The sequence below is a fragment of the Lissotriton helveticus genome, chromosome 2_1 (assembly GCF_964261635.1).
Source record: "Lissotriton helveticus chromosome 2_1, aLisHel1.1, whole genome shotgun sequence".
Lineage (NCBI taxonomy): Eukaryota > Metazoa > Chordata > Amphibia > Caudata > Salamandridae > Lissotriton > Lissotriton helveticus.
The window spans coordinates 1,396,614,397-1,396,628,833 of NC_136059.1; the positions used below are offsets into that span (position 1 = coordinate 1,396,614,397).

The 14,437-nt window shown below is 46.2% G+C and overlaps 1 protein-coding gene across 2 annotated transcripts in view; it reads right to left on the reverse strand.

Moving 5' to 3' along the window:
- LOC144818684 (tyrosine-protein phosphatase non-receptor type 9-like) overlaps positions 1 to 14,437 on the reverse strand; it is a 960,088-nt gene that overhangs the window by 644,299 nt on the left and 301,352 nt on the right. The gene's annotated exons all lie outside the window — the stretch shown is intronic.

Genomic DNA, 14,437 nt, shown 5'->3' on the forward strand with positions numbered 1-14,437 from the left:
AGAACCCAGTAAACACGAACCGAAAGCAAACAGATGGCCAGTTAGAAGCCCTCATACGTCACAGTAACAAACATGGCGTTGGCCAGTCGAAATGGGCCATCCTAAAAGTGGACAAGGCGGAAACCAAAAACCCCGGTTGCCAATCACGCACCGTCATTTAACAAACGAGGCCGCGAGCCAATTGAAAAGAAGGGTGTGTCTTAAAGCCCCCTTCTGAAATTGTATTGATTCCAAAAGGCCATTGCATGGCGAGAGCAACGCATGCGTGCTGCTAACGCCAGGTGAGACCTAAAAAGGCGAGCCTGACATTCTAAACTCCTACTTGAGGAAGGAACTACAAGCCTCAGAGACCTCCCAGCTAGACATTTATTGAACACTGCACTGGACCAGCTGGGGATACGGCAACTTTGGGAATCATCAGGGTCCATGGCAAGCTTCAAAAAAATAGTAAATAACACTGTCAAAAGTGAATCCATAATGCAAGACAAAGCCGTCTTGTCAGAACTCGCACACGGCTGGCTTACTGTACAGTCCTACAGCAAAGCGACCCCCCAGGCATACCTCCAAACAAACTTCTCCAAAATCACAAAAGAGAAGTTCCTGAGATTCCGGTTAGGCATATTACCATCTGCATACAACTTGCCTCCATGGTTACGCCCTCAGAAGCCGGCAATTTGTTGTCTCTGCGGGGAAGGAGAGGAGGACATAGTGCACATCATAACCATATGCAGGGAATTAATACAGGCACGCCGGTCACTCCTTAGACCATTCTTCAATAAGAAACAAATATGGTCCTGTAGTCAAGTGGCGTTAGCAAGTTTCTCTGGTGAAGATATTCAACTAAGCTGTTGCCTGGTGAAATTCCTAACTGCTGCTGAACTCAGACTAAAAAAGGTACAACCGGATTACCTGAAAAGTGGCATTGGAGCTGGGTCGGAACCGGCTTGCTGACCCACTACGCAAAAGTCTCTGACAGCGCATTTATTACACCAATAACTAAGCACTCTTTCACACCCAAGTCTTGAAGAAAAACATTATTGGGCTAACCTCGGCCACTTTGTACTGAGCCATAAAAGTCGTTGCTGCACCACGCACTTTAACCTGTATTCAATCGTCTCCCTCATTTTGCTGCTAATACTCTGATCAGGGAGGCTATCGTACATTCTCATTTGCTGCCAAACCTTCACTCACAAAAAAATGAAGAATCCAGACTGTGGCCCACCAAGGCTGGGGGACTCTCTCTCCTTGCAATTTTTACTGTGTTCTTAAATGTGGCTACTAGCCTTTTAAGTTGAAGTTTTATAAGAGATGGTCGTTTTTGTAAAGGTTTTAATTAACTGTACAATAAATATATTACTTACTTACCTTTGACAGGTGATGTGGAAACCTCAAGGCAAAGGACTGGCATTTCTTGGTCTGCATTGTTGCAAACAGATCTATCACTGGAGTTCCCCAGCGATTGAACAGTTATTGAACTGCTGACTGTTTTTACTCCCATTCTTGAGAGCAGTTGTTCTGTCTGCTCAGCTGATCTGCTGTAATGTTGTCTACTCCATGCAAATGCACCATTTGTAGGTTGATCTCTTGAGCCAGTGCCAGATGTCCTGTGCTAGTTTGCTCAGTGGAAAGGACTTCGTGCATCCTTGTTTGTTGAGGTAGAACATTGTTGTGATATATTTTGTCTGGATCAGCGCAGTTTTGCCCTGAATGTGTTTTTGAAATGCCTTCAGCGCCAGGAAGACAGTCTTCATCTTCAGATAGTTCATGTGTTTTATGGAATCCTGTTTGTTCCATTGACCATGTACTTTGAGCAGGTTGAAATGTGCTCCTCAACCATTGAGGGATGTGTCCGTGGTGATTGTCACAGATGGAGTTAGGTTTTTGAAAGGTTTCCCCAGTGCTATGTTGTTGGATGCCCACCATTGTATCTGTGCCTGCACCCTTTGTGTAACAACCACTAGATCTTCCCAACTTCCTGTGGCCTGGAACCAGCTGTTAAGCCATTCCTGGAATTGGAGCATGTGTAGGTGAGAGTGAGGAATCAGTGGGATGCATGATGCCATCATGCCCATCAGTTTCATGACCTTCCTGGCTGTCAGAGATTGTCCCTTCTGGTAAAGGGTCGCTTCGTGGTGGATAGCTTCTATTCTTTTTTGTGTTGGATACGCTTTTGCACTTATTGAGTTTAATCTTGCTTCCAGGAAAGGTTTTTCCCTTTCTGGATTTGTGAGTGTTTTTTTGTGGTTTATTGAGAAACCCAGTTTTTGAAACATTTGTATAGCTGTTTGAACATGATTGTGGCATGTTTGTTTTGAGTGGGCCCTTATGAGCCAGTCTAGAAAGGGATATACATGGATTCTTTCCTTTCTCAGATGCGCTGCCACTGCTGCCAGGCACTTTGTGAAGACACGTGGTGCAGATTTTATTTCGAAATTAAGTACCTTGAATTGATAATGTGTTCTGTTGTGTAGGAATCACAGGTACTTTCTGAGTCTTTGGTTCATAGGGATATGCAAGTAGGCATCTCTGAGGTCTATGGCTGCCATGTAATCCCCTTTTGTATTTGTGGGATTATTTCTTGCAGGGTACACATTTTGAAGCGTTGTGTTATTATGAACTTGTTTATGAACCTTCGGTGCAGAATTGGTCTTAGAGACAGAAGAGACAGATCTTGTTTGGGTACCAGGAAATATGGGAAGTAGTTTCCTGCGACCCACTCTTGTTTTGGCACAAATTCTAGTGCGTGTAATTGCGATAGTTCTTTGATCTCTGAATTTAGCATTTGTTCTGATTTCTTGGATTTTTCTTGCATTTTGAACTAAGGAAGTAGTGCCAAATGCCCACTCCGGAATTCTGCGGAATAGGGTAGAATTTTAATGTAATTTTGCACAATAAACTCCGCAAATTCCACCCAGCCCTCATTGTAACTGGAAAATCAATATCTCGTTAAAGACAGAGATGCATCCATTTTTCTGTACCAAAGAATATAACATTTTGTTTAAATGCAAGTAAAGTTTAAGATCATGTGTTAAATCAAAACACTGTATGAATATAAATATTTTCTGGGAAATTCAATAAAACGTGAAAGTTGTATGCTCAGATCTACTTTATAGTAATGATTTGTCGAAATTTAGGAAATTTGAAAAAACAGGTTATGTACATTTTTGTTTTTTCCTTTCTTTTGGAACACCACTGAGTACATTTTTCCACATCAAGTAAGAATTAAATGTGGGAGGGTCTAAATAATTTATAGCTGCTGTTTAAAGAGCTGTAATAAATACCATGCAGCTAAGACACGACTCTGACTTAATGAAATGCTAGGAAAAGAAAAAGGAAAAAGCTACTTACTCATAATACTTGGTTTGCCCCTTGTCATATGGAACTTAGGAGGAAGGCCAGGTTGGACAAGATTGTACACAAACCCACCACAGTTCACATGGAGATTGTGAAAGTTGAAACCCATCTGGGATACATGGAACACAAGATTACTGGAATTGTGTGTGTTTTGGGGGTAGGGTGGCTAACCACCAAATAAGATGGCCGCATATTGAGATAGCTCCGTAGCCGCTAATAAATTTCCCCTGCAATCTGAATGAAAACTGACCAGTGCTCAACAATCAAACCTCGGGGTGGGGGGAGGTGTGTGTGTGGTGGTTGTGGGTTGGGTGGCCCCCATCAGACTGCTGATCGATTACGGATTAAAAACAATACCGGCAGAGCAAGAGACGAGCGTAGTCCTACTGCCTCGTGGGGCATCAGAAATGGCAGACAGTGAAGTGGCGGCATGAGACTACAGTGGCGAGGCCAGAGGCTGCTTTATGGCATGTAATTACCCCACTCTGCAGTGCAAGAAGGCAACGAGGTGAGAGCACAGAGGGGGCACAAAGTTATGCCCACTGGTGAAAGCAAGATCTCTTGCGGGCCCCACACGGGGAGGTAGCGGGCCGCGTTGCTCGCCTGAACCAGGCCCTGATGAGGAGCCGATCATTAAGGCTCCCGACCTGAGAGGACAGTACTGCAGCGGAGTGACCCAGCGCACCTAGTCAGCACTCAAATTGAAATCAAGCCAGCGGGCTGATGCGAAGTACATACAGAGCCAGACGGAATGAGTGGGCCCATTGCCTCCACATGGACGGCTGCATCAGGAAGAGAGGTAATTTCCCCCCTCTGCAGCGCGAGGATGCAAGGAGGGGAGAGAGCAGAGGGGGTGAAGAGAAACAGCCACTGGTGCGAGCAGGCTCTACTGAGGGGCCCTGCAGGAGTGGTGGCAGGCCATGTTGTGTCCCTAAACTGGGCGCTGGTACGGGGGCCTGATCACTGAGGCTCCCGATATGAGCATTGGGAGGGTATTGCCACAGAGAGATCCAACGTGCCTCATCTGTGTTTTAAGTGGAATCAAGCCCGCTGGCTGCTGCGGAGGGCAGGCGGCAATAGACTGGAGTGTAAGTCTTTGGGGATGGAACTGAGGCAAGTCCAACCCTGAAGGGGTTGCTCCCCATGTGAATACGCTGTGGGGAACATGGAGTTTTCGTGCCCGGTTGGAGCTACATCCAGCGCTCCCTGCTTTCGCCACTTTCACGAGTATGCTCGCTGCTGTGGGCGGCGCTGGACACGGTGCTGGGGGACCCAGGGAAGTGTGCTGAAGTCAGAGGTCAGAGGAACAGAGGCGGGGTCTTTCTGACACGAAGCTCGTTGGGCCCTAAACACAGGCGTGGAAAACTCGGATCCACTATATGCTTACCAAAGAATCAGTGATCTAGACTCGAACCGAGGGGCTGAACAGAGGGCAGTATCAGTTGAAGCAAATGGTGGCCTTGGGAAGGACTTCAAGAGCTGCTGAGGCAGCAAAATCACTGTGACATTGGCAGTCATCTAATAGTACCTAACCTTAATAGTATCTGGGGACATGGTCACGAACAGAGCCACTAAACCCAAGCAAGACAACAACTTGGACAAGTACGCTGTCATAATGGCTGCCTCAAGCGGAGCCACCCAGAGAGCGGACGGCGGTACCAATGGACAAGAGCATCAATCCCTGGGCGAACCTTCCCGGGGAGAAATGATGGCTGAAATCTAGAATCTCAAAGGTACAATTGAATCTAAAATGGATGCTGTCACATGAGATATTACGACCAGACTTTTGGAAAATTTCAGAGAAAGTTACCGTGGACAAGTCGCAAATCAACGGTCTGCAATCAAAATTGAAAAGACTGAAGTAGCAGATCCAAACTCTCACAAAGCAAAACACAACCATCACTGCCTGACTTGAAGACCTAGAAGGGTGAGCCAGATGTAAAAACATTTGCATGGTGAGGGCTCCTGAGAGGGAGCAGCGACAGAATGTTGATCTTTTCTTGGGAGACCTAATCCTAAACACTCTTCGCCCTAAGAGACTGTCCAACTTCTCAATCTAGAGGGTGCACAGCGCGCTGGGCCCACCGCAGTGCACGGGTACACCTCCGTGCACTAAAATTGCAAGAATATTCAATTACAGAGACCGGGATGCGATCCTCCAGACAGCTCGGACCGAAGGGAACCTCAAATTTGAGAATGTGGTCATCCAATTATTTCCAAACTTCATTCTTCATGTACAAAAGCAAAGTTAAAACTCTGCGTAGTAAAAAAAGAGCTTTGAGCCAAGGAATTTAGGTACATGATGCTATGTCCAGCAAGGCTCAGAGTGGAGGCAGATGGAAAGATGTGGCAACTCATCTCTCAGGAGGAGGCTTGAGATGGCGAGTGGCCGGCCGGAAAGGTGGCAAAGAGCAGTGGGGCAAGCATATGGATGCTGACACAGAGGGGTGACGCCACAAACCCCCTGGAAAATAGAAGATACAAGACTCTCCCACAGACATGTGAGTGGATGTTTATAGGGAGCATATGAAACTGGTTAACAGTGCTAATACTATGATTAGAGAAGTGGAGGAATGTCACAAAATTCTGAAAATGAAGTAGGGCGGAGCAACCGGGCACCACAGAGCTAGCGTGCTAGGAGGGAATTGTATAGATAGGGCACATGGTGTTTTCTTTCCTATTCTTCGCTAGAAGTTAAGGGGGCGACATGGTTGGAACACCAATACTGACAAATCAAAAAGGCGGTAGTAGTGTATCCACGCTGTTAGAGGATGATTTTGGGGGCGACAGGCACTCTGCAAGTTGGACTGTGGGTGGTTTCTGACTCACGATGCAGGGATGCAGGGAGGAGGGAATTAGGTCTGAATCCAATGTTCTTATTATTGATTTTGTTGTATGTTACACAGCTATAGGAGACTAGGCGTTGGGGGGCTGCACCACATGGCATGGGGGAGAATAAACAAGACAGGTTTACCCATGGGGAACCAGACACGATCTCACAACCCGGCTACACCAACGGCGGTACACGACCAACAGGAGATGAATATATGGGCAAGGAATGTGAAAAACCTGTGAAATAAAATTAAGCGCACACCGGTACTGCAGCACCTGCGTCGACATGCCCCTGATCTAGTGCTAATACAGGAGACGCATCTGTGGGGTAAACATTACAAGGCCCTTGATTGGTTCGACTAAGCATTATTGGCACATGTGGGCTACACCACAGACTCGTGAGGTGTGGGCATACTAGTCAAGAAAACATTACCATTTATTCCTCACTGCACATGGTATGATCCTCAGGGCCGTTATGTGGCCTTGACTGGAACATGGGAGGACACTACACTGAATATATACTCCCTCTTTGTACCACCTAGGCTCCATCCCGTGACTACTGAGTGTCAGTGCCTTACTATTAGGAATGCCTGTTTGAACCCTTGTTTTGGGAGGTGAAATGAATGCTGTAATAGAGCCCTTAATGGATAATATGGGCAGTCAGCTTTGGGGTTGGTGGATTTTTGGAGGGACCACAACCCACTGCAAATGCAATACACATATTTTTTTGTCCTGGTTTGACAACATCTTTACACATAGCACACAAAGGCAACTTCAGGGCCACGATGAACGAGGTATCTCTGACCATCTCCAGTGGGGGTCTTACTGAGGGGGTCGACACAAGACACTACACTAACCCCATGAATAGACCCATTGTATCTCCAAGGTAGGAGCATAAAGGAAAAGTACAGATTTCTATTTTCAACAGAATCAGGGGATGCTGACATCTGCCTGTGTCCTTTGGGAGGCATATAGAACCGTTGTACGCAGCCAGGCCCAGCCTCTGATGGGGACAAGAAGAAAGGAAATAATCTGGAGTATGAGACGATAGAGGGGGACAGAGTAGCCCTAGAAGCCAGGGAACTAAGTGAGAGAACAACAGACCTTTGCCACCAGCTGATCTTTAATCAGCAGGACTTAGGGGCCCTGGCTGAGAACAGGGTGTGGTGTAATGCACCAGTGACACAGGATCAACTGTACAATATAGTGGACAAGGCCCACAGATGCCAATTGTGTAGACTTCCTAAAAGATACTGTCCATCAGATACTCACTGGGGAAGCAAGGGAGATTCTGTCAGCGAAGCTGGCAGAGGAGGAACTAACAGTGGCTAGAAACAGCCTTCAATCTGGAAAGGCGGTGGGCCCAATGGCTTGCATATAGAACTATACAAGGGGATGGCAGACAATGTTGCCAAACCTATGCTGCCAATTTTCCAGTTGGCTTGCGAATAGGGCTGACTCCCGGAGGACCAGAGGATAGTCACCATTATGGTTGTACACAAAAAGGGGAACCACCAACAGACTGCGGCTCTAAAAAGCCAATTTTCTTATTAAATGTGATGGTTAAGGAGCTGGCAAAGATCCTGGTGACCCAGCTTCGTACAGCTATTGCCTCCATTGCCCATCCCGACCAGTCAGGTTTTTTGCCGCATAGGAGCACCAGACTTAATTTGAGATGCTTATGTGGAGTACTTCATATGACTAGGTCCCCCAGACTGAGCAGGCATTGCTGATTGCTCAAGATGCCAGGATGGCATTTGATAGTATCAAATGGCCCTACTTGTTTGCCCACTCGTTAAGTTGGGCTTTGGGCAGAGATTCTGTGGTTGGGTCAAGCTCCTCTATCAGGACCCATTGGCAAGGGTGCAAGTCAACGGAATGTTCTCCGATGTCTTTGCACTACAAAAGGGTGCTAGTCAGGGGTGCCCCTATCACCCATGATATTGGCCATGGCTCTCGAGCCACTTGTAGCCTGGATTTGCCAGGACCCATTCATATGGGGTGTAAAGGCTGTTGGAGAGTGGAAGGAGCATATCTCCCTTTATGCTGATGAGGTTCTGCTTTATGTCACCCCGCCATCCCTTTCCATAGTCAGAATACTGCTGGTTTTTTTCATCTCTGTTGAAGCTTTTCAGGCTATCTAATCAATTGGACTATGTCCATTGTTTTTCCACTTTCGGGAGCAACACCAGAACTCCTCTCCAGCTGTACTGCACCAGTGGTGCTAGAGGGGTTTCAATACCTTGGTATCTCTGTCACCAGGGATTCAAAAGTGTTCCTAAGTAGGAACATACTCCCACAATTAGTCAGGCTCTGTGTGAATGTAGCCCATTGGCGAAAACTGCTGCTGTCTTTAATGGGCAGAGCAGCTCTCTTTAAAACGATGACCCTCCAGGGCCTCCTATACATACTTCAAAACACACAATTTAAGATTCCACCAAACTTTTTTTAGGAACATTGACCCTGAAGTCTGAGTATTGTTATGGAAGGGCAGTATCCCACGCATTGCGATGGGTAAACTACAGAGGGGGGTATATGACGGTGGACTGGAGGTCATAGACATCAGGGAATACTATTGGGCAATGCAGCTGCTTGTACGTAATGACTGGGTCTTCTCGGATCGCCAAGAACTGGCATAGTGAGCTGACAGCGATGCAATGGGTTGCAGAGGACATGAGGGGATCCTGTACCGTAGGAATAGAAAGGAGAGGTAACCAAGAGGGTACCTTATTTCACATCCTAAGGAAATTTCAAGTGACACAGGAGTTTAGGCACAAGTTCACTGGCATATTGTACCAGGTCCCGTCTTTTTTAAATTTCCCACTGGATGAGAAATGGTGCCTCCTGATGGTGTCAGTAGAGGAGAACTTACCCATGTACCAAAGGATCTGATTGGAGCTGGCAGCAGAGGTGGCCAAACAGAATACTGCAAGGGCATGGGGCATGCATACTTCCCCAAGCATCGACGATTGGGAGTCGGGCGCCTATATTGGTGCCAAAGGGCTGGAAAAGTTTTCTATCAAAGCAGAGGCTGCCCCAAGAAGTAGGGAAAGTTATGGGAGGCCTAGCGGAACAATCTGGGCTATTAATATTGGTGTGTGTTATGGGGGGGGGGGGGGTCACAAAGGGCAGAACACTCCTATTGAGTTGGTGGGGGAAGGTTTTATAAATGTAGCAGGCCGTAAAAGCGCCAATCTTAATGTAGACTTGAACTCTTTCTTAATGATGTAAGATATTAATTGCTATGTAGGACATGTGGAGATCTGTGTTCATCTCCTACATAAACTGTATGATGAGCAACAGTGGCGTAGGTAGAGCTTCTACGCCCCGGGCTATTCCTCAGATTGCCGACCATGGCAGGTAGCGGGGGTGGGGGGATGTGCTGGGGAAAAAGGTCGGCGAGCACTTGAAAGAGGTCCGAGAGACACGTGGCCTCAATCAGGCAAGTTACAGGCACATACATTGCACGGTCCAAGGCTACACAGTTGAATACACCGGCAGTACAAAGGAGAACACATAGATTGCACATGCTGCAAGAAAGTCCATAGCTTCAAGGCATTTCATCTTAGGAAGGAATAATTGTACCCAAAAATATAACCTGCTTTGCCGATTTTTTTCCAAAACTTCCCCACTTGGAGCATCTGTCCCTGGGCCGGTGACAATGGCGACTGTTTCCATTAGGCGTCAGAGCCTAGAGAGGCGAGCCATCTTGTACCAGGAACGTCAGGCCTGACTGGCAGGCATTAAATTACCAAACAAGCACACAAGAGGCCACAAACCTGCTACTGAAAAGCAACAAATCAAGAAGATGTCGGAAGATTAATAAATAAGTCTTTCACCGTGATACTCGCACTACCTAAATCTGCCTAGTATTGTGCGCATTCTTACTCGTACAAGAAACACAACGTTCTATAATACGATAGGAGAGACAACTGGAGTTAAAACTGGAGATGAGAAGAGAACAAAGAGAAAGCAATTAGAGGAGTGATGGGGTAATAAGGGACCGAGAGGGTGTCTAGAAAACAACGAATGTGAGAAAATAAAAAGGTGGAAGTAAGAGGAAAATAGGAATGTGATAGAATGCAAGTTATGGTAGCACTTGAGATGGATTATAAAAGTGCTTATAACATAAAATAACACAACTCATACACAGAGAATAGGGAGTGCAGGAGGCTGTGCTGAGACTAAAGGTCATGCTTGGGCGGAAATGCAATGGTCCATTCTGCTGAATTCTTGTACTTTTCACATCAAGTCAGAACTTTTACAGAATGTTCTGGGGGAGTATACGATTGTTTCCCCTGCGTGTTAAAACTATCCACAATGTAGAGCTGTAGACTTGTAGGAGGTTGTTTTATCACGCTTCTAGGCGCATCCTTTCCCAGAGCCTGCCGTGATGTTTGAACATATACTCCCAGACAGGTTCAGCGGATGCATAGGCCAGACCCAGAAAATGGAATGGGGATACAGAGGGTCGCATTAAATCAAAAGGGACTGATAGAGGCGTAGAATGCATGGCACTTGCAGAGACAGGGTTCACAGTATTGAGACAGACTGAGGCATAGTAACGGGATGGACAGGGGAAGCTTTGTACTGAAACAGACGGAGAGACATGGCCCAGAGACACAGTAGGGACACTATCAGGGAGACATTATATTGAAACAAAAGATTCATAGTACTTAGAACAACAGGGGGACATTATACTGAAAGTGGTCAGTCATGCTACTGAGAAAAACAGAGAGACAGTACTGAGACAGGGGAGTCCTAGTACCAAGAACAAAGAGACAAAATTCTGAAACTTGGGAGTTATAGTACTGAGAACAAAAGGGAGACAGAGTACAGAGACACAGATGAGTTTGAAAAACAACACTGAGACCAACAGGGAGACATAGTAGAGAGAGACTGGGAAGCGGGGAGACATAGCACTAAGACCAACAGGAAGGTTTAATACCGAGACCAACAGGGAGACAGAACACAGAAACAGGAGAGTCATGGTACGGAGACCAACATGTTGTAAATAGTGCAGATAGGCAGGTGAGAGGTCAGAGAATTTGCACTGATACCAACAGACTTGAGCCCAATGGAGTCAACAGTGTAGCTTGGCTCTATCGCATCCAGCTGATTATTGATATATAGAAGTTCATTTCATACAAGGCTTGTGACTTAGAGAAATCCCACACTGCTTTTGTGCTCTGACATTCTTGGCATGCTTATTTCAGACAATAGGTCACTTGTCCTGTGTACAGTTTAGAAACACTTGTCTGGAGTACTATCTCAGTTTCACTTGTGCTGTGCAAAGTTTGGAATCACTGCCTTCTGCACTGTTTCTACTCTAGAGGTCCCATGTGTGTGCGATTCTGGAATCATTGTCTTCAGTATTGTCTTTGTTCTGAGGTCACTGAGGCTGTGTACAGTTTGGAACCATTGTCTTCGGCGCTGTCTCTGTTCTGGGATCACTTGTGCTGTGTGCAGTTTGTCTTCAGTACTGTCTCTTATTTTGTTTACAGTTTGGAATTATTGCTTGTTAGTCTTGGAGGCCATACTTGTTTCTATGTGCAGTATTATAATCCTTTGAAGTAGGGCTTTTTTTGTAAACCTTTACCCACTCTGACCTGTTTGCTTAAAACTGACCACCGCTCCCTCCTACCGCTTGCAGCCCAATTGGATCATTCAGGTGCAGAAATGGCCATCACTATTGTGGTTCTGAAAATTCTGGACTTGTGTAATTATTCTGGATTCGAGAATAAAAACTTCATCATAACATGACGAATTTAGTATCAAAAGACCGAGAATGACGAGTACACCATGTACAAGCATTTTCAGCATATTCGAGTGACAATTTCACCTCGAAATCGTCATTATCGTTCAGAACCCTTGGCTTCCATTTTATGTATGGCAGCCATTTTGCGAGTTGCCCTTTACATAGGCCTATAATCCAGCTGAATTCGATCCCAAAAGGACACGTACACCTTAATCGACTTTCCTATGACCTGTGCAAGTTGGAACCATTGCCCCAGGCCGAACCCGTTAGGTCAGTTCCCCTCCCAGTGGCCGAACAAGATAGCATCAAGGCTCAACAAGCCATAAAACCATTTCAGCGCGCACACACCTGCCGTATCTTGCTCACATCTGTCTCTGCTCTTTTTGCTTCACTTGCTTTATGGTGGGGAGGTGCCCGTTTTTATTGGGGGTCCACCGATATCTGATGAAATGTTGGGCCCTACCGGGTGATTTGTTGTGGGCTGGACGAAGTGAAATATGGACATGTCATCATGACTCTGCTTTTCCTTTGTACCAAAGAAATGTAAATGATATACTGTAAATTCGAAGAATGTTTGCCTGAAGCTGAATATTTTGTATAAAAAGAGAAGCCTGGTTTCGTGAATTCGAGCAGTCTCCTGAGAATATACTTCCCGTGTGTTGTACTTCTAGGACACTTGTTACCTTGGTTGCAGCCAATAAAATCGATCCTTGACTTCACCTAGAAGACTCTGAGCTTCTGTGGTCTGAATCAGGAAGGACTCGAGGTCTCTGGGTGTACCCTGACACCGCTGGGTTGCCGGTTCTGTGCCGGTTCTTAAAAACCCAGTACCTCAGTTGGCGCCCAACGTTTGGGGCGATTCCAGCGGTACCAGCCCAGCCAGAAGTTCGTGAGGAGCTTCGTGTGAAAATTCCGGAGGACGGCCAACCACTTCATCGACCCCTGCATGTCGACGTGGTCCGAAGGTCTTTGCTGCGAGGTTCCCCGCTTCCCGACGGCTACGAAGGACTGCTGCCCTGGCTATCGCCCTGATTTGGACCCTTGAAGTTTGGTAGAGCGAAACATTCAGACGAGTCTTCTGGTGACGTCATCGATATCTCAGTTAAGTATAAGTGGAGCGTCTCCCAGTCCTTAGTTGGCTTTGATTTGGAGCTTGCAAGCGCCAAAGCCGAAGGACTCGTGTATTCACGAGAAATATCGTAATCGATAATCCTTTGAAGTTTGGAACTAGACTAGAGAGCGAAGATGCCTGGTCTTAGACTTGGAAATTTGTTTTGTCTTGGTTGTAATAATAGGGACTCCCGATTGGAGGACTCATGTCCGGTTCCTCCGGTTGGAACTCCAACTTACGAGTTATATGTCAAACACGGAGTAGGCCCCATCACATACAATGAAGTATGGATCAAATACACCAGAAAAGATGGTGTTTTAAAATGGCCCTAATATGGTAGCTTTGATACCGAAATCTTAGATAACCTCGAAGTTAAACTTTTCAAAAAGAAAGCCCGGCCGGCGATGTTCGACTCTTTTCGCCTATGGCGTAAAGAGGCCAAACAGAAGGAAATTAAATTAGAGAAAAAAATAAGAGAGAAAGAGGTATTTCAGTAATGCAAGCTGCTATGCAGTTTAAAGACAATGAAGAAGAACAGATGAGTGAGCAGTTGCACAGGCGACGTAAAATGGCAATAGATAAATGCTATCCAGTTTTGCCGTCTCTTCAGCAAGAGGCAGCAAAAGAGCGTGAAAAAGATCCGTTAATGTCGCATTTATTAAGCTCGCCACCCCCCTATGCGCAAAATGCCACGGCACCTCCGCAACCTTTAGTTGTGCAACCTGTGCCTCCTGTTCCTCCACAGCACCCACCAGCTGTTCTTCAGCTGGCTCCTGCTTCTTTGGTGCAGCCTCCTCAAGGCCCACCGATCACATCTGTTTCACCTGTGCTTTCTACCACTTTGCCTAGTGCACCTTCTACTTCTCCTAATGATCCCTCTGCTATTGCTTCTGCCCCTGCCCTATCTCACCCCGTTTTTCCACCCGTTCTTCCTTCGGTTTCACCTTCCGTTCGGCAGAAAATAGCCAACACTGTTACTAACCTTTTCTTACCTCTTTTCGGGTCGCCTACTACGACCCCTAAAACAGGACGAAGACAGTTGCGAAGTCGACTGCCTGACTACCAAGAGAGAGATTTATTGAATCGTTTAGCGCGTAAATGAGTTATGGATACTGTAAAGTATTATGTAGAGTCTGTCATGGAAGTCTTCCGTCAATGGGAAGCACCGACGCAGAGATATGTTTTTGAACAAATGTGTGTTTTCCTTTGTGAGGATTTGGAAGACAATGATCTGGAATGCAACCCGCAAGAGTTGTGTCGTGTACGGTTCAAGTTTGGAGAGGGCATGATCGTAGGTCCCGATGTCGAGAGAGCGGTTGAAATATTGTTATCATATCGGAGTAAGGGGTGCACTTCTGGGTCACAATCTGAGCATGATACAT